Raw genomic sequence first — 24,556 nt, forward strand, 5'->3', positions numbered from 1 at the left:
AATTTCTAACAAATAACCCGGGAACACCCACGATAAGTTCGAGTCGTGACCTATGGGGAGGTTTCTAGAATCTAGGTTTACTACGTGCAATACAATTTATCTGGTCACCCTTGCCCAAGTGTACATATATACATCTCGATACGTGGTGACTTGGTTTGATATACCGTATATGTGATAATCTAAAACTCCAATCCACTTCTCTGAAGTCAAAAGTAGCCAATTTAATCCCCAGATCAGAGGTGGCGCGCGATGCTTGAGCACAGGCACTCTTAAATCACCTTTTTTCTAGAATAGACATAGTCTATCCTCTTAGTACCGTAGTACATCAGAGCAGGATCTCGCTTAGGCACTGGTTTTGACCAAGAAGTGCAATTGATGTACTTATATTATCTTTGATATACCTATGGGTACGAGTCAAGAGTTGTAGCTTTCATAAATGGTTTGTCATCCCACGAGGGGACCGACTACATACTAGTACTACATTAACAAATGGGACATGTGACTGTACAGCTTACAATAGGTCAAAGGCTCAGGTCGCTCCAGCCTGGGTGCATCGATATACCTTTCAGAGTCACCTGATCAAACGGTATTGATGGCCCAGTTTAATATACCCTAAGGTACGTGACTGGAGTTGTGGTTTTCATGAATGACGTCGCATCTCCAAAGAGACCGGGTCAAGCACTAGTGCCACGTTGGCTATATTGGGACATGCAAGCGTACAAAACAGTAAACGTGCTTGTGGTGTGTGCAATATAGGGTGGGGTATGCCCGGGGAGTTTTTCAAAAAAATGGGCCTATGGGCTAGATCAGATCATTACAATATGAATATTACATGAATATTGATCAAAATCATCATATCAAGACATGCATACCAACATATATAATAGTTAGGATCATGATACATCGAATAGGCAAAAATTATGGCACAAAAATAATCAATCATAAGCCAATCAATAAGTTAAAAAAACCTCTTTTTTTATTTTTTTTCTTTTCAACATGAACTAAAAAAATGACTCTTTCTTACGGTCCAATCAAGGATGCTTTCGAGTGACCCGAAATAAATCGAGGCTTCAATGAATATCAAATTGAAGATAACATAATAGTTGTTGAGATTTGGAGTGATGAATCCCTTTTGTTATTTATATATTTTTTTTAAAATTTAAAAAAAAAAAACTAATTGATTTTAAAGAAAAGAAATTCTTTTTTTTTCGCTGCCAACACACAATTTTTTATTGCTGCCAAAACATCCAACATGCCGTCAGCACACACAACACTCATTTTTTTTTTCGTATATATTGTTGCCCAGCAACACACAACACACAACACACAACAGCAACACCCAACAGTAACAACAACACACAACAGCAACAACAACACACAACAACACCCAACAGCACCAACACATTTTATTATTTTTTTTGTTGCTGCCAACAACACACAACAGCACATATATATATATTTTTGCTGTCAACGGACAGATCAACATACGTTTCAAGAAAAAAATAAACTCCCTTTTTTATATTGTTAATGGACAGATCCATACGCTTAAAAAAAAGAAAAAGAAAAAAAAAACAAACTCCATGCTTCAACAATCATTACTCCATCCTTAATAAAACCAATTTCTTGAAATCTTGCATTATTTAGGGTCATTTCAAATGACCCTTGATTGAACCATAGAAAATAACATGCCAAAGACAAATATTCAAAGTCTAAACAAATAATCAATTATTGAGCCAACAAGAATAATAAAAACAAAATAAATAGATAAACAAATAACTAAAATAAAAACTCACTAAAAAAAAGTAAAATAAAAAATAACTAAGTCGTTTTGGTAATGCTCTCATACTTGGGATTTTTTAAGTTTGATCATCAATAATCCCTACCAGAATCGCCACTGAAAACGCCCTCGATCCGCAGGGTGCGCGGATTCATTTTTTATTTTTGAGATTTGGGAGTCGCCACCTAGTTATTACGATCTAGGAACCGAACACTGACTCTAAAAGACAAATAACACTAATCTATGTGTAGACACCTCAATTTGAACGGGCCACTTCTCGAAAGGGCCCAAAAATATCGATTTTCTAAATAAATGGGCCAACGGGCCTTAAAGGCCCAAGTCATTGAAAAGTGACATTTTTACCAACCCGAAGCCCCTAAGACCTCTCAATGGTTTAGGAGACCTACCAAAAGGACTCGGCCTACCTTACGTCTTCCCAATATTCACCGCTCCGCTTCCAAAATAAAAATGCCAAAATTTTCGATAAATTTCACCAACGGGCATAAAAAGCCCGATTCGCCAAACGTGGCATTTTTGATCAAACTAATGATTGCAAAAATCTAAAAAAATTAAAAAATTAAAAATGTGAGACTTGGGATGCCTACCCTCCCTCTACTACCACCGCTCCGCCTCCGAATCCGCAAAAAACCATAGGCCCACCTAAGGCCCATGAGCCCTCAACACTTTCCTAAATCGATTTCTCATCTTACCCTTAGCCTAAAATCAATCCCACATCACCTAAAATCTAAAACCAACCTATACCCTCAAAACCCATTCCAAAATAACCCTCAACCAAACCCTAAAACCCAAAATCATTTCTAAAACCCAAGCCCAACACTACAAAACCCACAAATCATTAACCATATCCAATTCATTATCCAACCCACAACCCTAACCCATAAACTACAACCCACATCAACCAATCACTATTTTATCATCAAAATATGACACATGTCATCACCCCATCTCACCTCCCTCACCCAACTACCTACCCCATTAATTTGCTTTAAATCCCATCTACCCACACATCAACCCATCACCTTTTCTCTCAAATCAAACACATCTACCCCCACCCCTAACCTATACCTCCCCTAATTTACCTCATCATTCCCTACAAAACCTACATCTACAACCAAAACCTACACCATCCTCTCAGGTCAAACACTCAACCTCTCCCATCAACTTATCTCAACCCTTTATTTCCAACCACTTGACACAGGGCATCATCTCCTCACCCTCCCAAAATATCATCAACCACCTCTTTAAATCCTCCATTCTCTTAAACCAAATACCATTTAATCTCAACCACCATCTTAAACTCACCTCACCAAACACTCCACCCAAAGGGGTTGGGTATGATCCAAACCATTTGGGTCAAAACTCACCCATTAACCCCCCTTCCTAAATACCCTCCAATCTCCTCTAAATTACACCCATTTCTTTCTCTCAAACTCATAACCATTCTACCCTTTTTCTTCACTTCACCCCATTATATCCCTAAAATAACTCCTCAACATCTATAAATACCCTCCTCCTCTTCCCAAAAATGGCCCCAACTTCTCATTACAAAACTTCTCCCAAACACTCTCTCTACTAACAACCATCACCAATTCTCACCAAGATTACCACTTCTCTCTCACTAATCATCCTCAAGTCTCACACAAAAAAAACCACCTACTACACTCATCTCTCTCATCATCTCTTCTCTATTCCTTCAACCATACAAAAGTTGTATTTGCTTAAAATACTAAGGACTCAAGAAGACTCAAAGAAGAAGAAGAAAGAAGATATAAGGTGGGTTCAAAGCAACCCCCCCTTTCTTTTCTACACCCTCTCCTCCTCCCTCTTCTATCACCCCTCTCCCCTTCATTTTATTTTTTAGGATGAATGGACCCCAAGGCTAAAGGTCTATAAGGGTCATTTCCATCAATGGAATGACCCTATGATCAAACCGAAAATGAACCCCTATCTAGGGTACAAATGCACCCACGTGGCACATTATCTTTCACACTTTTTTTTAAATAAAAAATGACCGAGTTAGTTGAGGTTACCACTCTTTAGTGGGGAGAAAAGGGTGCCTAACACCTTCCTTTTTCTCCAACCGAGCCGCTTACCCCGAATCTAAATGTTCGATTAGTTCCTATCCATCGAGAGTCGTTAAAACGTCAAAAATGTCACTTTTTCAAAAAATGCACATCGGGTGACCATTCACACCCACTTATAATATGAATGGTGGCGACTCCAAACCATTGTAGATGTGATCGTCGTAATGACGAATTCACGTGTCTACAGCTTGGCGACTCCACTGGGGACTAAAGGCTCCACCCTCGTGTCAACTCGATTATTTTGGAAAAAAAGGAAAGGTTTCAATTTTTTTTTTTTTTATTTTTACAAGCTAACAATACTTGTTGTGTTTGTTGTATTTATTTTTAGGTAGGTTTCCTTTATTTATTTACTCGCTTGAAAAAAAAAAAAACAAAAAATCCGATTTTCACTTTATTTCTCCGATTATGTCATTTTAAGCATGCGTATCATCAAACAAATGAAAAAAAAAAATTTATTTTTTGGCCCAAGCCAAAAACCAGAGGCAATGTGCCTCAAAATGTGTATAAAAAAAAAATAAATAAAAAATAAATAAAAGTCGTTTTTCTTCTTTTTTGGCCGAATGGACAGTCGAACTTAAAATGATCATAACTTTCTCGTCTGATCTCCGATTAGTTATTAGTGCATATCGATTTGGGGTAGAACAAAATTTTCTACCAAATGTGACAAAGTCAGTAATATTTTGACAAGTCAGAATCAATTTTTGAGCTCATTTACTATCGTTTACGCTATCATTTCCGTTTGACGTCTCGTCGCGATGCAAAATGAGTAGGAAAGAAAAGCATAAAAAAGGAGAAAAAAATTTGGCCCAAGCAAGTGCTTCAAAATGAGCACAAAAAATTTTTATTAAAAAAAAAAATTAATTAATTAAAAAAAAAAAAAATTTCTCAACTTGTTCCTTACATCAGTCTTGGAAACTTTCCTTTTGAAACTTATTTTTATTTTAACTTTTAAAGCTTTAAAAGATCAAACGGATCATCTTTTTCAAACTCAGGGCGTACCGCTCGCCACTTTTTGATTGATCAAAATGAAAATTCAAAGTGATCATCGGTTGGACTATAATAAAAAAGAGAAGTCCTTTTATGATTAGTTCATTCATAAAATTGAAAAAAATGATATAAAAAAAAATCGATTGGTTGATGCTTAACTATGAATGTGCAACCCTTATGGACAAATTATCTAAAAAGTTATGATCTGGCCAACGGGCCCACCTATCTGGAAAATGCCCCGGGCGCACCCTATCCTATTTGCACACACCACTAGCACGTTTACATTACTGTATTGCACGCTTGCATGTTCCTAATAGCCAACGTGGCACTAGTGCGTGGCCCGGTCTCCTCGGAGATGCGACATCATTCATGAAAATCACAACTCCAATCACGTACCGTAAGGTATATAAAATTGGGGCATCAATACCGTTTGATCAAGTGATTCTGAAAGGTATATTGATACACCCACGTTGGAGCGACCTGAGCCTTTGTCCTATTGTAAGCCGCACGGTCACATGTCCCGATTGCCAACGTAGTACTAGTACGTGGTCGGTCCCCTCGCGGGATGCGAAAACCATTTATGAAAGCTACAACTCCTGACTCGTACCTATAGGTATATAAAAGATAATCCAAGTACATCAATTGCACTTCTTGGTTAAAACCAGTGCCTAAGCAAGATCCTGCCCCGCTGTACCCTACTGTACGAGGGGGATAGACTACGTCTATTCTAAACGAGAGGTACTTAAGTGGGCCCTTGCTCAGCATCGTACGCCACCTCTCAACTGGGGATCAAACTGGCTGCTTTTGGCTTCAGATAAGTGAATTGAAGTTTTAGATTATCACCTATACGGTATATCAAACCAAGTCACCACGTACCGTTTGATTAAGTACGCTTGAGAGGTATATAGGTGTGCTTGGGCAAGAGTGGCCAGATAAAAATGCATTGCAGTAGTAAGCTTAGAGTCTAGAAACCTTCCGTGTAAGTCACGACTCGAACTTATCGCGGGTGTTCCCGGGTTGTTGAAATGAAACCCGATGATTGATGTATGTGAATAATGAGATCAAAGTGTATGATTGCCTTCAAGAGAAAAAATTTTGTTTTCAGAAATTAAAATGGGTACACCGACCCAATAAAGAATCCATTTCTTGCAAAAATTCAATAATGACCCAGTCCATCTCGATCCAATGATCATGATAGGCCGGGCCATTTAAATCAAAATGAAAATCAAATTTTCAAAAAAGAAAAGTGTTTTCAAGAAAGTGTTTTCCATAAGAACAAAGATTTTCAAAAGAAAAGTAACTTTACATTGACCTTGGAAATGTACTGAACATTCTCTTGTGTCAACTCAGGATGCTGGCTGCAGGCAATAACCCAATCGACCAATTGGTCAAAACAACCATCACGGGGATGCACACCGTAGAGAAATTCAACTTTGCAAAATTCATGTTGAGATGCGCTCTGTACTTCCACGAGTTTGAGATAGATTGGAACCTTTTGCACGCTATGGCTAAGCGTTGGAATCCTTATCTTCACATCTTCCACATTGGGCATATGCACTTGTGTCCTACTCATGAAGACTATTGTGGTATCATGGGGATATCTACTTCAGGTCCTCTAGTCAGGCCTTCATTGAAGACATGATATTCTGGTGACCTCGCCACAGGCCTAAACATTTCAAAGGAAGAAGCCAAGGCCTTAGTCCGTAACGGGGGAGATTGGATTTAGTACCCTTATTGAGTCCATACCACTCTCGTAGTCATCCCATCAATGTAAAACCAGAAGCTTGGAGAGCCACTAGAGACTATCGATTATGTTTAGGGATCCTAGCCCAATACATACTGACCTCCAAAAGCGAGGGTCAAACTGTTCCTGAGTCTTTCATAGACATAGCTTCCCACTCTCTAGAAAAGCCAATCCCGTACCTCTTATTCTAGCTGAAACCTTCTCAGGTTTGGATGCCATAAAAAATGGTGAGGGAAGGGATTTCAAAGGAAGCCCTCACCTACTTTATATGTGGCTCTGCGACCGTCTCAAAATTGTGGACATTCCTTCAACCCTCGAGTATAGACCAGAGCACTTTTCCAAGAGAAACATGTTAGTGCGTCACAACTCAGTCAAGGCATGGGGCAAATGGTTGGATTCTCGTCTTGCACGTCATATTGGTTTGAGATGCCCTTGGTGGATGACGGACTACCCTGTTTTAGGTACCAAAGGATCCTATTATGTCCGTTTGATCGGACTAGATGAGACATCATTTTACCAACCTGCTTTGATCCCAGAACAGTACGGAGTACCTATAGAATTTTCGCTACCTCAACACAAACAATTCTTTTCTCTCGAACCATTGACTGAAAAGTTAGTGCATCTCATTGAGAAGGCGTGGAACAAACGCACCTTAGGGTATCCAGATGGACCAGCAGAGTTCAAAGAGTCAGTCGTTAGAACTAAAAGAAGCAAGCCTAATTGTCCCAGCAATCCTGATGACGATCAAAACAAATCCAAGCGTCGATGTAAAAAAATGTAAAACAGGATTATTTGAAAGTTGTAATTCAATGAAAATCCTATTTGTCAAACAATTTTCAATAGTTCAATGAAATTTCTTTCAATATATTTGTGGATAATCATTGCATAAATGAATTGTTTAATGGGTTGGTGTACAAAATTCAAAATGTAATCTTCTTTTTCAAAATGTTTATCGACTCCGTGTCGATGCCAGCTCCGTGCTGATGTAATCATTTTAAATTTTACCGACTCCGTGTCGATGCCAGCTCCGTGCTGATGAAATCTTTTTTAAAATACTTTACCGACTCCGTGTCGATGCCAGCTCCATGCTGATGAAATTTCATTTTTTCAAAATGATTTACCGACTCCGTGTCGATGCCAGCTCCGTGTTGATGAAATCGTTTTTAAATTTTACCGACTCTGTGTCGATGCCAGCTCTGTGCTGATGAAATTTCTTTTTCAAAATACTTTACCGACTCCGTGTCGATGCCAGCTCCTTGTTGATGAAATTTCATTTTTTCAAAATATTTTACCGACTCCGTGTCGATGCCAACTCCGTGCTGATGAAATCGTTTTTAAATTTTACCGACTCCGTGTCGATGCCAGCTCCGTGCTGATGAAATTTCTTTTTCAAAATACTTCACCGACTCTGTGTCGATGCCAGCTCCGTGCTGATGAAATTTCACTTTTTCAAAATGCTTTATCGACTCCGTGTCGATGCCAACTCCGTGCTGATGAAATCGTTTTTAAATTTTACCGACTCCGTGTCGATGCCAGCTCCGTGCTGATGAAATTTCTTTTTCAAAATGCTTCATCGACTCCGTGTCGATGCCAGCTCCGTGTTGATGAAATTTCACTTTTTCAAAATGCTTTACCGACTCCGTGTCGATGCCAGCTCCGTGCTGATGAAATCGTTTTTAAATTTTACCGACTCCGTGTCGATGCCAGCTCCGTGCTGATGAAATTTCTTTTTCAAAATGTTTTCCCGACTCCGTGTCGATGCCAGCTCCGTGCTGATGAAACTACATTTTTCAAAATGTTTTCCCGACTCCGTGTCGATGCCAACTCTGTGTTGATGTAATTCTTTTTCAAAAAATTTTGCTAGTCCCGTGTTAATGCCAACTTCGCGTTAATGTCGGCTCCAAACCAAAGAACTCTTTCTTTAAAAACTCGTTCGCTTTAAAATAAATAACTTTTACCCGACCTAATAAAATGTCAGGCATTTTTCTTTTTGTAAACAAGATAGTAATGCTTGGTCTTCTGTACCCAAAGGTGGCCAAACGAAAGAAGTACAAACAACCTGAGAAGCCTCCGTATTTCCTTCGATCTACATCAACTATGAGCAACTCAGAGGACCCACAACCTGCGACAAGTGAACTTGCTGAAGCTAATGCAATGATAGCGAAGTTAATAGAAACAACGAAAAGACAAGAACAAATGTTGATGGCTGTTTTTAGTAATACTAACTTCCTACAAGCGCAAGCCGCTCAGCACCAAGCATCTGGATCAAATCCAGAACCCCTTGAACAGACACGACCAGATCAACAGACCACCACACCTCCTACGGTGCCAATGTATCAGGGCCCTCCACTTTACATCCCACAGAATCAACCACCTCCGGTGGTAATCCCAGATGATGAGTGTGACTTCAGGGTGCCTGAGGCCAAAAATGCCACTGATAACAAAATGGCCCAGCAGATAGAGTCTCTCCAAGAAGAAATGAGACGGATGAAGGGTACAAATACTTTAGGAGGAACAAGATTCAGGGACCTTTGCTTTTATCCTAATGCACAGTTGCCAGTCAAGTTCAAATGTCCGGAGTTTGAGAAGTACAGTGGGGTGGGGTGTCCTCTGTCACATCTAAAACTATACTGCGGATCCATGTGCCAATACGGCGAAGATGACAGGCTACTGGTGCAATTGTTTCAAAGAAGCTTGACAGGGCCAGCACTTAAATGGTTTTTCGGATTAGACTATGCGCTTATCAAAAGTTGGCAAGACTTGGCTGAAATGTTCTGGCATAATTATCGGTTCAATACGGATGTGGGATTGGATCGAAACGACATGGTTAAAATGGTGAGAAAACAGAGGGAAACAGTAAAAGAGTATACCCAAAAATGGCGGGAGTCTGCCTCACAAGTGAGGCCTGCAATGACTGAACAAGAGATGAACACCACGTTCATCTCAACACTAGGGCATGCCTTTTATACGCATCTGGTTGGACATACCACGGGCACTTTCTCCAATCTTGTTCAAGTGGCAGACCGGGTCGAGGATGGGATCCGAACTGGTTTAATATTTGACTTCACATCCCTAAGTGCAGCAGCAGGGACATCGGCACAGAAGAAGTTCGTGCCTTTTGTCAAAAAGAAAGAGGAAACTCAAATCAACAATGTACAACCCAGCCAACCTCTTTTCATTCAGGCACCAGTTCAGAGGCCGCAGGCACCACAAGTCCCTTGGGCGCCAGTACCTCGAACTGCTTGGGTTCCAGCACCGCAGAATCTCTTTCAGACAGTTCCTCCGCAAGTACAACCAGTACCACAGTATGGGCAAAATCAACAAGCACGACCCAACAGGGTAAACAGAGTATTCACCAGATTGCCTATGACGTTGACAGAATTACTTCCGCTCTTGCTTAGGGGAGAGTACCTCACGAAACGACCACCAAATCCAGAGGCTGCGAAAAAACCAGGGTATAACCCCAGCTTGTTTTGTGAATTTCACATGGGTGCACCGGGGCACTCTACTGATCAGTGCTGGCAACTCAAGCACCAGGTGCAAAATTTGATAGATAAAAAAGCACTCATACTGGATGGACATGCCAACCCACCCCAAAAACAGAATATCAATCAAAACCCCCTACCTACTCACAATGGAGAGAGGAGTGGGCATAGGGTAAATGTCATCTGCGGAGAACTCGACTTCAATCCCTCGGATTGGATAGCGCCTATCGGTGCAAAAGTCAGGGTATGCTTCACGAAGGAATCAAGGACGTCAACGGTTAACACAGTCAACCGTTATACAGATTCATCGCAGAATTCACAGCTACCTCTCAGAATGGCCAACCTCACCATCCATCCCCCTCATCAAAATACCGCTACCCGACCACCTTTAGTTATACCTTACGGATCACCCCATCATCAAAATTCAACCCGACCTCCCCTTCTATACCCTACACACCACCCATATTCCCAAGGATCAACTCGACCCCCTCTCCATATACCATACACCTCATCTTCACGACCACCGCTCATCATCCCATACACTCCATCAAAACCATCGCCACCACCTCTTCATCCTCAATGTAAAACCCGATCCACCTCCCATGACCATACACTCACCCAAACCATTCCCTTATAACTCTATCCAGGCAGTTCCCTGGAGTTACGAGACAACCATCACCACAACCTCCGGGGTTGAAGCCATGAAGAAAGCAATGGTGGCCGACATTGGGCATATGACAAGGGCAGGGCGATACAAAAAAATATCGAAAAATGGGGTGAAAATCAAGGAAGAAGGCAAAGGGGTGACCGACGAAGAGAAAAGAGAAGCAAAGGGAAAGGGTAAGCTGTATAAGGAGGAGAAGACGGAAGAAAAAAGTGAAAGTGACAGACGAAGAAGCCACAGACTTTATTAAGCTCGTCCTCAAGAGAGAGCATAATATAGTGGACAGATTGAACAAACAGCCAGCTCAAATCAGTATCCTAGGTCTAATGCAAAAGTCAGAAGAATACCAAGAGGCATTACTGAGAGTTTTGGAAAAATCGCATGTACCTGCAACTACCTCACCTACGCAACTAGAACAAACGATTGGCCAGATAATGGCCCCCAATCCCATTATTTTCACTGAAGATGAATTTGTGCCTGGAGGAACGGGGCACGTCGAGCCACTAAACATCATGGTCATATGCAAGGGCATGATGGTTGCCAGGGTGCTGATTGATAATGGCTCAGCGCTTAATGTTTGTCCACTTGAAACCTTCCGGAAGCTCAACGCTGATTGGTCTCATGTGAAGCCCAACAACAAGGTCGTCCGAGGCTTTGACAGCTCAAGAAGAGACTCCTTGGGAGAGGTGGATTTACCCATCACAATAGGCCCGTGCACCTTCGAAGTAACATTTGAAGTCATGGAAATACCGACAACCTTCAATTTATTACTGGGCAGGCCATGGATCCACATAGCAGGGGCAGTACCTTCTTCTCTACACCAGAGAGTCAAATTCATCATGGGATAGAGAATGATATCCGTTTTGGCAGAAAACTTGATCCCGGCGGCAGAGCTCCGGACGTGCCATTTATTGATATAGAGATGACGAAGGACAAGGCATTCTACCATTAGTACCAATTCGCGGCTGTCAATTACATCGAGAAGGGGAAGGAGAAGGTAAGAGCAAAGCTATCAAGAGCAAACCTTATGATTGGTCGGATCATGAAGAGGGCAGGTTATCGACCCAAGCAGGGGTTGGGACCAGGAGGAAGAGGAAGAGCTACAACTGTCGAAGCAAGAAAGGATACTCATTATTTTGGTCTGGGGTTTAGGCCCACAAAGAAGGATATAGCAGAAATGAAAGAAAAGAAGAAAGAACTTCGACTAGCAAGAAAGAAAAATCGGGAATCGAATGTCTGGAACCTCGGCCGAGTCCCTCACATTAGCGTTAGCTTCTCAAAGTCTCATATCAGACCCGACAACCTATCGGAACCACCATTGGCAAAAAGGGCAAAAACGGTAAAAATCGCACCACTGCACTTTCAAGAAGACTCAGTTGTTGAGTCCCAACCATCCTTCGTAGAAGGCATTGATGTTCTATTCAATGGGGATTCCAACGAAAGTCTATCCGAGACCGTTTTAAAATCCACCAACGTGAAAATCACTACCGACCAAAAGGAAGACTCACCCTTTCCAACGGGCATTGACTGGGCATCAGTCATCATCCCACCAAGCTTGGGAGGGACCATGCCCCAATCTGACAAAAATCAATCGGAGATCATGGTTATCTCCGAACCACCGACCAAATCACCCAACACATCACTTTCACATCTCATCCGCCCCCTCAGAGAAGGGGAAGTTTTGAACAATTGGGAGGAATTCCCATTGACCCTTGAGGCTGTTGAGGCCTCAAAAAAAAAACGTCGTTAAACAAATCTAGTTTGCCCGAGGATCATAACGAGCCCTCGTCCTCGGGTAAAGACTGTTTTGAGGGCTCCCTATCTTTATTAACGAATTCGCATGATTGTTCTTCTTATTTCAGGTATTCGAAAAGTAACAAAAAAATAAATATTCCTCAAAAAGTAAAAAAATCAAAAATTTCTCAAAAGTCAAAAAAATCAAAAAACGTTCAAAATTACAAAAAAATAGATATTTTCCAAAAGTCAAAAAAAGAGTTTTCAAGGGATATGTCTCGATCAAATGAGTACCCAGATAAAACAGAATTTGAAAGGGACGAGTATGATTTCGATCTTGAACTCGACTTTGACCTCATGGGGATCGAAGAAGAGTCTGAGGACGAAATGGAGTACCCGCCTAAAGAAATCAAAGACTTGGTAGAACGTCACGAGAAAGGTGTTCAGCCAAACATTGAGGATACAGATTCAATCAATCTTGGTACCGAAGAGGACCCACGAATTGTCAAAATCGGAATCTTATTAACGTCACGACAAAAGGAAGAAATGATCAAACTCTTACAAGATTATCAAGATGTCTTTGCATGGTCGTACAGGGATATGCTGGGATTGGACACAGATCTTGTCGTGCACAAACTACCAATTGCCTCCGGAAGTAAGCCGATTAAGCAGAAGTTGAGAAGATTAAAGCCAGAATGGACTCTCAAGGTCAAGGACGAAGTCATGAAACAGTTCGAAGCCGGATTTCTTGCAGTCTCTACGTACCCTGAGTGGTTGGCTAATGTCGTCCCAGTACCCAAGAAAGATGGGAAGGTATGCATGTGTGTTGACTATCGGGACCTAAACAAGGCCAGTCCTAAGGATGATTTCCCACTTCCACATCGACACTCTAGTCGATAGTACAACAGGGCATGGCATGTTCTCGTTCATGGACGGCTTTTCAGGCTATAACCAAATAAAAATGGCGGAAGAAGACCAGGAAAAAACTGCATTTATCACGCCATGGGGTACTTTTCACTACAAAGTCATGCCATTCGGGCTGAAGAACGCAGGGGCGACTTACCAACGGGCAATGATCGCACTATTCCACGATATGATCCACAAGGAAATGGAAGTCTACGTAGACGACATGATTGATAAATCCAGTATTGAAGAAGATCATCTGGTAAATCTAAAGAAGTTGTTCGACAGGCTGAGGAAATACAGTTTAAGGCTAAATCTTGCAAAATGTGTATTCGGGGCAACATCGGGCAAACTACTGGGTTTCATCGTCAGTAGAAAAGGCATCGAGATAGATCCGGCAAAAACCAAGTATATCCTCGAGATGAAAGCACCCGTTTCAGAGAGAAATGTTCGGGCATTCTTGGGAAGAATACAGTATATTAGCCGTTTCATTGCACAGCTTACGCCTATTTGTGAGCCAGTCTTCAAACTACTCAGGAAAGACACACCGAAGAAATGGAACAAGGACTGTCAGGAAGCGTTCGACAAGATTAAGCAATATCTGCTCAATCCACCAGTCCTAGTCCCTCCTACTCTAGGGCGACCTTTGCTGATGTACATCTCGGTACAAGAAACGTCAATGGGGGTGTGCTAGGGCAACACGATGAATCAGGACGGAAAGAACAGGCCATCTACTATCTCAGCAAGAAATTTACCGAGTACGAAGTAAAATATTCAACACTTGAGAAGACTTGCTGCGCATTAGTCTGGGCATCTCAACGACTACGTCACTATTTGCTGAGTTACTCGACTATGCTAATAGCAAGGATGGACCCCCTGAAGTACCTTTTCGAAAAACCAGCATTAACAGGTCGCACTGCAAAATGGCAACTATTGTTATCTGAGTTTGACATCACCTATGTCACTCAAAAAGCCATCAAGGGGCAAGCAATCGCCGACCACCTAGCCGAGCACCCGTTGCCTGACTACGAGCCATTAAAAACGAACTTTCCTGATGAAGCCATACTGATCACTGAGGTTGAAGACGATAATGAGGAACCAGGATGGAAAATGTATTTCGACGGAGCAGCCAATCAGAAAGGAACGGAATAGGGGCAGTTCTGATCAAGCCAGATGGATCCCACGTGCCAATCGCAATCAGACTAAAATTTCAATGTTCCAACAATGAGGCTGAATACGAAGCATGCATAGCAGGGTTGAAGGCAGCACTGGATCTCGAGGTAGATGAAATCGATGTTTTCGAGATTCAAGCTTAGTAGTCTATCAGACGACTGGAGAATGGAAGACCCGAGAGCAGAGCAGACGGTACCTTGAACAACTCAGCTACGCTCGATGGAGATGAACATTCACGCTACATGCCGAGCAGTAAGCTCTAGTTTGCACAGCGATGCACTAGCTACACTGGCCTCTATGATCAACATCTCGGAGACGACTAATCATCGACCCTATTGAGATTGGAATTCAAGATGAGCCAGCCTATTGCTTACCCGTTGAAGTAGAAGAATCTGAAGAAAAGCATGGTATTCTGACATCAAGGCATATCTTGAAGATCGAACACTCCCCTCAGACGCAACGCCAAATGATAGAAGGACCATTCAGAAGCTAGCAGGACAATTTTTCTTGAGCAACGGTATTCTGTACAAGAAGTCGCACCATGAGATCTTACTTAGGTGTGTGGCAGAAACAGAAGCGAAACGACTAATTGAGACTGTACATGGAGGAGTCTGCGGACCTCACATGAATGGTCATATGCTTGCTAAGAAGATCATGAGGATGGGATACTATTGGTCGACAATGGAGAGTGATTGCTATCAGCATGTCCGCAAATGCCATCTATGCCAAATATATGCCAACAAAATCAATGCCCCACCTTCAGAATTACATAATATGACCACTCCTTGGCCCTTCTCACTCTAGGGGCATGGATGTCATTGGCAGATCTCGCCAAAAGCTGCAAACGGGCATCGTTTCATCCTTGTTGCTATCGATTACTTACCAAGTGGGTAGAAGCAGCTCATATGCCAATGTCACCAAAAGCAATGTCTTGAAGTTTGTCAAGAATAACATCATCTGCCGGTATGGACTTCCACAGCGGATTGGTAACTGACAATGCTAAAAACTTCAAGAACAAGGACATGATCAAAATGTGCGAAGACTTCCAGATCACTCATCACAACTCTGTACCCTACAGACCTAAGATGAATGGAGCAGTCGAGGCAGCCAACAAGAACATCAAGAAAATAATCGAGAAGATGGCAGTTACATACAAAGATTGGCACGACATGTTGCCCTTTGCACTACACGCCTACCGTACTTCGTTCAGAACTTCGACTGGGGCAACTCCGTATTCACTGGTCTACGGAATGGAAGCAGTCTTACCCGTAGAGGTTGAGATTCCCTCCCTCCGAATCTTAAAAGAAGCAGAGCTAGATGAGACTGAATGGATTCAAGCTCGGTTTGATCAGCTGAATCTAATTGAAGAGAAACGCCTTGCAGCCATTTGTCATGGACAGATCTATCAACGACGAATAGCTCATGCCTATAACAAGAAAGTTAAGCCTAGGCATTTCTCGCCTGGAGACCTGGTCTTAAAGAAGATTCTACCAATTCAAGAAGACGCCAGAGGAAAGTTCAGACCAAACTATGAGGGACCATTCATCGTACAGAAGGTAATGACAGGAGGAGCTCTGATTCTCACAGAAATGGACGGACAAGTCTTCCCGCAACCGATCAATGCTGACACTGTTAAGAAATATTACGCCTAAGACCTGACCCTGAGATGACGAAAGGCCATTTTTGTTATCCCAAACAAACCATCACACACCTAGTCAACCCTTTTGAGCCATCACGTTCATTTCTTAACCTAAGACTGGGGTAAGTCAACAACTACAAAAAAAAAAAAAAGATCAGAAAGAATAGAAAAATCAAAAGCATCAAAAGTACTCCTGGCCCGCATGAGGATAAACTGTGAACGGCTAAAAATACAAAAAAAAATCAAGAAAGTCAAAAACTCGAACACTTGATCTTGGCTCGACCCAAATCTCCAGCCTAAACAAGTTCGAGAGACGCTGGGAGGAGACATAGATCACTTTTCCGAAACAAAAATAGACGAACCCCATGTTTATTCCACTTTAGATAAACTAAGACCCAGACCTTAACCTTTTTGTAACCTTCTACTACCATAAGCCTAAGCCAACGTTTCGTCCTACTTAAAGTCCTTTTTGATCAGGAAATGTTCTAGGGCAACATAACGACAGTGGCAACACCAATGATCTTGCAACTTGGTCCGGACCTCAAAGTCTTGTCAGTCGTTGGAAGACTCGAGAGGGGAATCCAGATCGGATATTCGAAAAAAAAGAGTACCCCTACAAGAGTAGAGTCGTCGATCTTGCAGCTCAACTTAAGTCACCAAGCCACAAAGACACTGAGACTTCGAGCAGAATTGTAACGAAAAATCTAGAAAAATACAAGCATGGTCTGAAAGGGCATAGTGAAAACCTGAAAGGGCGCTATGAGTAAAAGAATCAGACTATGGCAAGATCAAAGCCACCAGCACGATGAAAATCCCAAAAAGGACGTCGATGCGTAAAAATGTGGAAACCGGGACCGGATCTGATGCAACCGTAGTTGGCATCGGAGGCAATAACGGTAAAAAAAAAAAAAAAAAAAAAACTCCTGGCCCGCAAGAGTATAAACTGTGAACGGTAAAATCTTTCTAAAATTCCGAGACCCAAACGGATAATAGTCTTCCAATACCAGGGCACTGGGAATGACTCTAAAGGAATCAAAAGAGCAATTGACGTTTATATCCTCTGTGATTGGCAAAAAAACCAAGATCGTCGCAACCAAAGATTTTACAAACTCTGAATTTATCTTACTCATTTGATAAAGATATTTCATAAAAATATCAAAAAAGAAAAACTACTATTTGGGCCGATGATGAAAAAATCTAGGACTTATTCAAAACTTCAAGTTTTCAAAGCATTAGATACACCTGAGGCCAAGTAAGTACAAAACCTATTTTTTTTGCATTAATCTTTCAACATTTTGTAATGAAATCAATCAAACATCATGAAAAAAGAGTCAAAGCATTCTTACAAAGCACGGAGCCGGACAGCCCGACTCATCATCAATTTTTCAGCCTGACTCATCATCACGACTCACTAGACAAGATGCGAAGGCATCGAAGAAGGGACCGCATGCAAACCCCTCCTAAGATCACTCTCCGGGCCTACTGAGGTAGATAAACCATTGATCATCGAACTTACAGTTGTAGCAATGGAAGAGTTTATAAGAATGACCTAACTAGAAAAATCCTTATGGATGCGTGGCCTTAACGACGCTTATGAGATTCTAAGTGAAGATGAGTACATACAACATTCCCGAGGGGAATTGGACCAAAACTATCGAAATCAGAAGCTTCTCGAGAAACTGCCGTTGTTATCATGAATCACATTAACCTTGTTGAGATCCTTATGGATGTGAATCAGTGGTCCACCGTGTTTTCTAACATTGTTTCAAAAGCAACAACTCTTGAGGTTCTATCAACAGGCGTAGCAGGAAATTACAATGGAGCCCTTCAAGTGATGACAGCAGAATTCCAAGTCCCTTCACCTCTGGTTCCAACCCGAGAAAGTTTCTTTGTAAGATATTGTAAACAGCACTCCGAGGGAATTTGGGTGGTTGTTGATGTGTCCTTGGATCATTTGTGTCCTAGCCTGATATCGAGATGTCGAAGAAGGCCATCAGGTTGTGTAAATCCAAGAAATGCCAAATGGTTACTCCAAGGTTATATGGGTCGAACACGTAGAAGTGGATGATAAGGCAGTTCATAGTATATATAAAACACTAGTTAACTCCAGCCCTAGGTTTGGCGCAAAGCGTTGGGTTGCTACCCTAGATCAACAAGGTGAACGCCTTGCAAATGTTATGGCTAGTAACATGCCCGCTGGAGATGTTGGTGTGATCACAAGTCAAGAAGGGCGAAAGAATACGTTGAAGTTAGCTGAAAGAATGGTAATGAGTTTTTGTTCTGGTGTAAGTGCTTCTACTGCTCACACATGGACAACATTATCGGGAAGTGGCGCTGAAGATGTAAGGGCCATGATTGGAAAAAGCATAGATGATCTCAGCAGGCCTCCTGGTATTATGCTAAGTGCAGCTACTTCTTTCTGGCTTCCAGTCTCACCAAAGGGAGTTTTCAATTTCCTTCGCGATGAGAACTTTAGAAGTGAGTGGGACATTCTTTCTAATGGCGGTACTGTTCAAGAAATGGCACATATTGCTAATGGTAGAGATCCTGGTAACTGTGTTTCTCTACTGCGAGTTAATACTCCAAATTCCAGTCAGAACAACATGTTGATATTACAAGAGAGTAGCACCAATGCAAGGTCTTGGTCGATTCGGTTCCAACTGCAAAACTCTTTCTTAGATTGTGACAGTTGTTAACAATCATATTACTGCAAAACTCTCTCTTGGATCAGTGACAGCTGTTAACAATCATATTGCTTGTGTTCCAACTGGAAAACTCTCTTTCGGATTTGTGGCGACTGCTAACAACCTCACTGCTTGCGCCGTTGAAAAGATCAAAGGTATCAAAGGACAATGCATGAATTGAGAAGGTTAGCTTATGATAGAAACAGAGCAAGATCAACAAAAGAAGGTAACAAAAAAAAAAATTAAAAGAATTTTTCAAAAACCTTTCGAGTTGCACTCAACTCCGACTTGTCAAAACACGATCGAAGAAATAGTCGAATTTCAAAACTCATCAAATTTTCATCAAATCAAAGATCTCACACGAGCTCCGCGCCATTGAGATCAATGAATTAATAAGGCAAAACTCTGTCAGACCCCGTGCTTGAGCAGCCATTTTCCACAAAAATCTTCAATACAATCGATAATTCGAGATCGTATTTGTACAGAACTTTTCTGGCCCGTACAAATAGGGGTTTAGTCTATTCTTTGCAGTTTTTTGCACGCAATTCCTGCAAAGAAGGGCAGCTGTAGACACCTCAATTTGAACGGGCCACTTCTCGAAAGGGCCCAAAAATATCGATTTTTAAATAAATGGGCCAACGGGCCTTAAAGGCCCAAGTCATTGAAAAGTGACATTTTTACCAACCCGAGGCCCCTAAGACCTCTCAATGGTTTAGGAGACCTACCAAAAGGACTCGGCCTACCTTACGTCTTCCCAATATTCACCGCTCTACTTCCAAAATAAAAAACGTCAAATTTCGATAAATTTCACCAACGGGCCTAAAAAGCCCGATTCGCCAACACGTGGCATTTTTTATCAAACTAATGATTGCAAAAATCTAAAAAATTAAAAAATTAAAAATGTGAGACTTGGGATGCCTACCCCTCCTCTACTACCACCGCTCCGCCTCCGAATCCGCAAAAAAACATAGGCCCACCTAAGGCCCATGAGCCCTCAACACTTTCCTAAACGATTTCTCATCTTACCCTAGCCTAAAATCAATCCCACATCACCTAAAATCTAAAACCAACCTATACCCTCAAAATCCATTCCAAAATAACCCTCAACCAAACCCTAAAACCCAAAACCATTTCTAAAACCCAAGCCCAACACTACAAAACACACAAATCATTAACCATATCCAATCATTATCCCACCCACACCCCTAACCCATAAACCACAAACCCACATCAACCAATCACTCTTTTATCATCAAAAGATGACACATGTCATCACCCCATCTCACCTCCCTCACCCAACTACCTACCCCATTAATTTGCTTTAAATCCCATCTACCCACACATCAACCCATCACCTTTTCTCTCAAATCAAACACATCTACCCACACCCCTAACCTATACCTCCCCTAATCTACCCTCATCATTCCCTACAAAACCTACATCTACAACCAAAACCTACACCATCCTCTCAAGTCAAACACTCAACCTCTCCCATCAACTTATCCAACCCTTCATTTTCAACCACTTTGACACATGGCATCATCTCCCTCACCCTCCCAAAATATCATCAACCACCTCTTTAAATCCTCATTCTCTTAAATCAAATACCATTTGATCTCAACCACCATCTTAAACTCACCTCACCAAACACTCCACCCAAATGGGTTGGGTAGGATCCAAACCATTGGGGTCAAAACTCACCCATTTAACCCCCCTCCTTAAATACCCTCCAATCTCCTCTAAATTACACCCACTTCTCTCTCAAACTCATAACCATTCTACCCTTTTTCTTCACTTCACCCCATTATATCCCTAAAATAACTCCTCAACATCTATAAATACCCTCCTCTCTTCCCAAAAATGGCCCCAACTTCTCATTACAAAACTTCTCCCCAACACTCTCTCTACTAACAACCATCACCAATTCTCACCAAGATTACCACTTCTCTCTCACTAATCATCCTCAAGTCTCAACAAAAAAAACCACCTACTACACTCATCTCTCTCATCATCTCTTCTCTATTCCTTCAACCATACAAAAGTTGTATTTGCTTAAAATACTAAGGACTCAAGAAGACTCAAAGAAGAAGAAGAAAGAAGATATAAGGTGGGTTCAAAGCACCCCCCCCCCCCTTTCTCTTCTACACCTCTCCTCCTCCCTCTTCTATCACCCCTCTCCCCTTCATTTTATTTTTTAGGATGAATGGACCCCAAGGCTAAAGGTCTATAAGGGTCATTTCCATCAATGGAATGACCCTATGATCAAGCCGAAAATGAACCCCTATCTAGGGTACAAATGCACCACGTGGCACATATCTTTTCACATTTTTTTAAATAAAAAATGACCGAGTTAGTTGAGGTTACCACTCTTTAGTGGGGAGAAAAGGGTGCCTAACACCTTCCCTTTTCTCCAACCGAGTCGCTTACCCCGAATCTAGATGTTCGATTAGTTCCTATCCATCGAGAGTCGCTAAAACGTCAAAAATGTCACTTTTTCAAAAAATGCACATCGGGTGACCATTCACACCCACTTATAATATGAATGGTGGCGACTCCAAACCATTGTAGATGTGGTCGTCGTAATGACGAAATCACGTGTCTACACTATGAAAGAAAATATGGGTCCGGGGATCACGTTACGGGGTTGAAAGGTGTTAGGCACCAACCCTGCCCGACAAACACCGGTCTCTACTTTTTTCAAATAAAACTACATTGCTAAAAGACCTAAATAAATAAACAAGAATGAAAAATACCTAGATGATCACAACGATAATTCCCTCAGAGTTGGCGGAGAGATTCCTTGCTTGTGATTCATTGTTTCGTTTTCGTTACTGGATCCACTTCAGATCTCCAAGATGAAGTATCTTCTCCTTAAATCTAAGTACTTCCTAATTTTTGATGAATTTTTAGGTATTTTTGAAGGATTTTTCGATATTTTTTTAGCAAAAGTTGGGGGTTGGATGATAAGTAAAGGGTTAAGGCTTCAAAATAAGGGTTTTGGAAATGTTAGGGACACTTTTTGACCTACTTTTTCTAAGATTTATTTTTACCTACGAAAATAGGGTGTAGACACCCTTATTTATAGATTTTTTAAAGAGTTTTTAAAATATAGTTAGAGTTAAATTATATTTCTTTTAGATAGTTTTAGAGTTTAATTAGAAATTTTTTAGATAGTTTTAGAGTTTAATTAGAATTTTATTAGGGTTTTAGAGTTTAATTATGTTTCTTTTAGATAGTTTTAGAGTTTAATTAGAATTCTATTAGGGTTAGAGTTTGACTTTGGTCTTATTAGATTGACTTGATTTTATGATTTTGACTTAAGTCTCACTTGATTGACTAGAATTTAGGATTTTGACTTAAGTCTTACTTGATTGACTTGATTTTAGATTTTGACTTAAGTCTCACTTAATTGACTAGATTTTAAAATTTTGACTTAAATCTTACTTGATTGACTTTAATTTTAATTAGGATTTCACTTTACATTAATTAATGTTTTAATTATTAATTTTAAAATTTTAATTATGAAAATTGTAAAATTATCATTTTGCCCTCGAAGATGACTTTTTACGTTTTAAGTCGTTTTTCAATGTTCGAGGATGTTTTGGAATCGATTTTTCATAGGAAATTCAATGGGAATATTGGTTTGTGTCATTTATGAAATTTTTTATGCAAAATGGTCGTGAACTTTATGAGGGGCGGGCATTTTCGTAATTTTGTCGAATTTTGTGAAAATTGACGAAATGATTTATTTGGTTTCAATTTGTTGTTTAATATGTTTGAAAGGATTTTTCTAAGCGTAATGTAGGCTCTAGGGATGTTTTGAGGTTAGGGGTATTTTGGTAATTTGGTCATTTTTTAGTGATTTTTACTATGCAACTTCTTTTTGTCTGCAAGATGATGATTTCTATGTTTTTTGGGTCATATTTTCCTAGCGTAGTGTATTTTCTACAGTTTTGGTAGTTTGAGATACCTCATTTGAATTTCTGAAACATATCTAGTAACAAATAAAATATTGAAATAATCATCCATCATTAGGAATCGTCGCGATCAGGTTGACGAGTTTATTAATCAGGTGATTGCAAAAATGGGGTGTCTACAGTTTCACTTTACGTTAATTAATGTTTTATTTATTAATTTTAAATTTTAAAATTAAAAAATTATCGTTTTACCCCCAAAGAGAATTTTTGCGTTTCAAGTCGTTTTTCAATATTCCGAGATGTTTTAGAATCGATTTTTCGTAAGGAATCAATGGGATTATGAGTTTATATCATTTATGGAGTTTTGGTGTGTAATGATCGTGGACCCTATGAAGGGCATTTTCGTAATTTTATCGAATTTAGTGAAAATTGACGGAATGATTTATTTGGTTTCACTTTGTTATTTTATGTGTTCAAAAAGGTTTTCCTAAACATAAAGGGGGCTCTAAGGATGTTTTGATGTTAGGGGTAATTTGGTCATTTTTAGTGATTTTTATTGTAAAGCTTCTTTTTATCTACAAAATGATGATTTCTACGTTTTTGGGGTCATATTTTCCTAGCGTAGCGTGGTTTCTACAGTTTTGTTACTTTGAGATACCTTATCCGAATTTTTGAAACATATCTAGTAATAAACAAAAACATTAGGATATTCATCCATCATTGGGAACCGTCGCAATCAGGTTGACGAGTTGATTAATCAGGTGAGTGCAAAAATGGGGTGTCTACAACGATGGCCTCAGATACTCCCAGACTTGCTAAGGATTCGAGGTCGAGTAGTATCACCTTGTATTCTGCCCCATTATTCAACTCCTTGAATCCCATTGTAACCACATTTTCTATTCTTGTCCCATCTGGGGTGATTAGCACAACTCCAATCCCTAACCTCTCGATATTAGACGATTCGTCCACGTATGTTTTCCACCCCGGACCACCTTGCAATTCTTGTTCATCGTCCGCCTACTCTAACTCTTTTACTAACAGATCTGCCTTCTCTTCTACTGGGAAATCTGTCAAGAAGTCGGCTAACGCTTGGCCTTTCAACGAAACTCTGAGTTCGAATTTGAGCCCAAACTTTGCCAATTGCACCGCCCGTTTTGCCATTCTGCCTGATCTTTTTGCCTTCTCTAGTACATATTTTAGAGGAAATTCCATGATGGCCTACACTCGATGTGCCTAAAAGTATGGTCATAGGCGTAGTGTCGTATAGACCAAGGCTACCCCCAATTTTTCGAGTTTTGAATAGTGCATTTCTATATCTGTGAAGCTTTTACTCAGAAAATAGATGGGTTGCTCTACTACTACTCTAGTTCTGACCAAGATTGAACTTAGCGCATGCTCTAAAGTAGCAAAATACAATCCCAATACTTTTCCTACTTCTGGTCTGGAAAGTATGGTGGTTTGTCAAGGTATCTTTTCAGTTCTAAGAAAGCTTGTTCACATTCTTCTATCCATTCAAACTTGGAATTTTTTCACGGCAACTGGTACAAGGGCCTACATTTATCAAAAGATCTGGCTATAAAATGGTTTAGTGCAACTACTCTCCCTGCAAGCTTTTGAACTTGTTTCTAGGTTCTTGGGGACGGCATTTCAAATAACGTTCTGATCTGAACTAGGTTGGCTTCGATCCCTCTTTTTGTAACTAAATAACTCAAGAATTTCCCTGTAGTTAATGCGAAAGTGCATT

At 40.7% G+C, this 24,556-nt stretch overlaps 1 pseudogene; it reads left to right on the forward strand.

Annotated features, from left to right (window-relative positions):
* LOC147401584 (homeobox-leucine zipper protein MERISTEM L1 pseudogene) overlaps positions 1-18,907 on the forward strand; it is an 80,004-nt pseudogene extending 61,097 nt beyond the window's left edge.
* The last annotated feature ends 5,649 nt before the right edge of the window (positions 18,908-24,556 follow it).

The sequence above is a fragment of the Akebia trifoliata genome, chromosome 5, assembly GCF_017979445.1.
Source record: "Akebia trifoliata isolate Shusen 1 chromosome 5, ASM1797944v1, whole genome shotgun sequence".
Lineage (NCBI taxonomy): Eukaryota > Viridiplantae > Streptophyta > Magnoliopsida > Ranunculales > Lardizabalaceae > Akebia > Akebia trifoliata.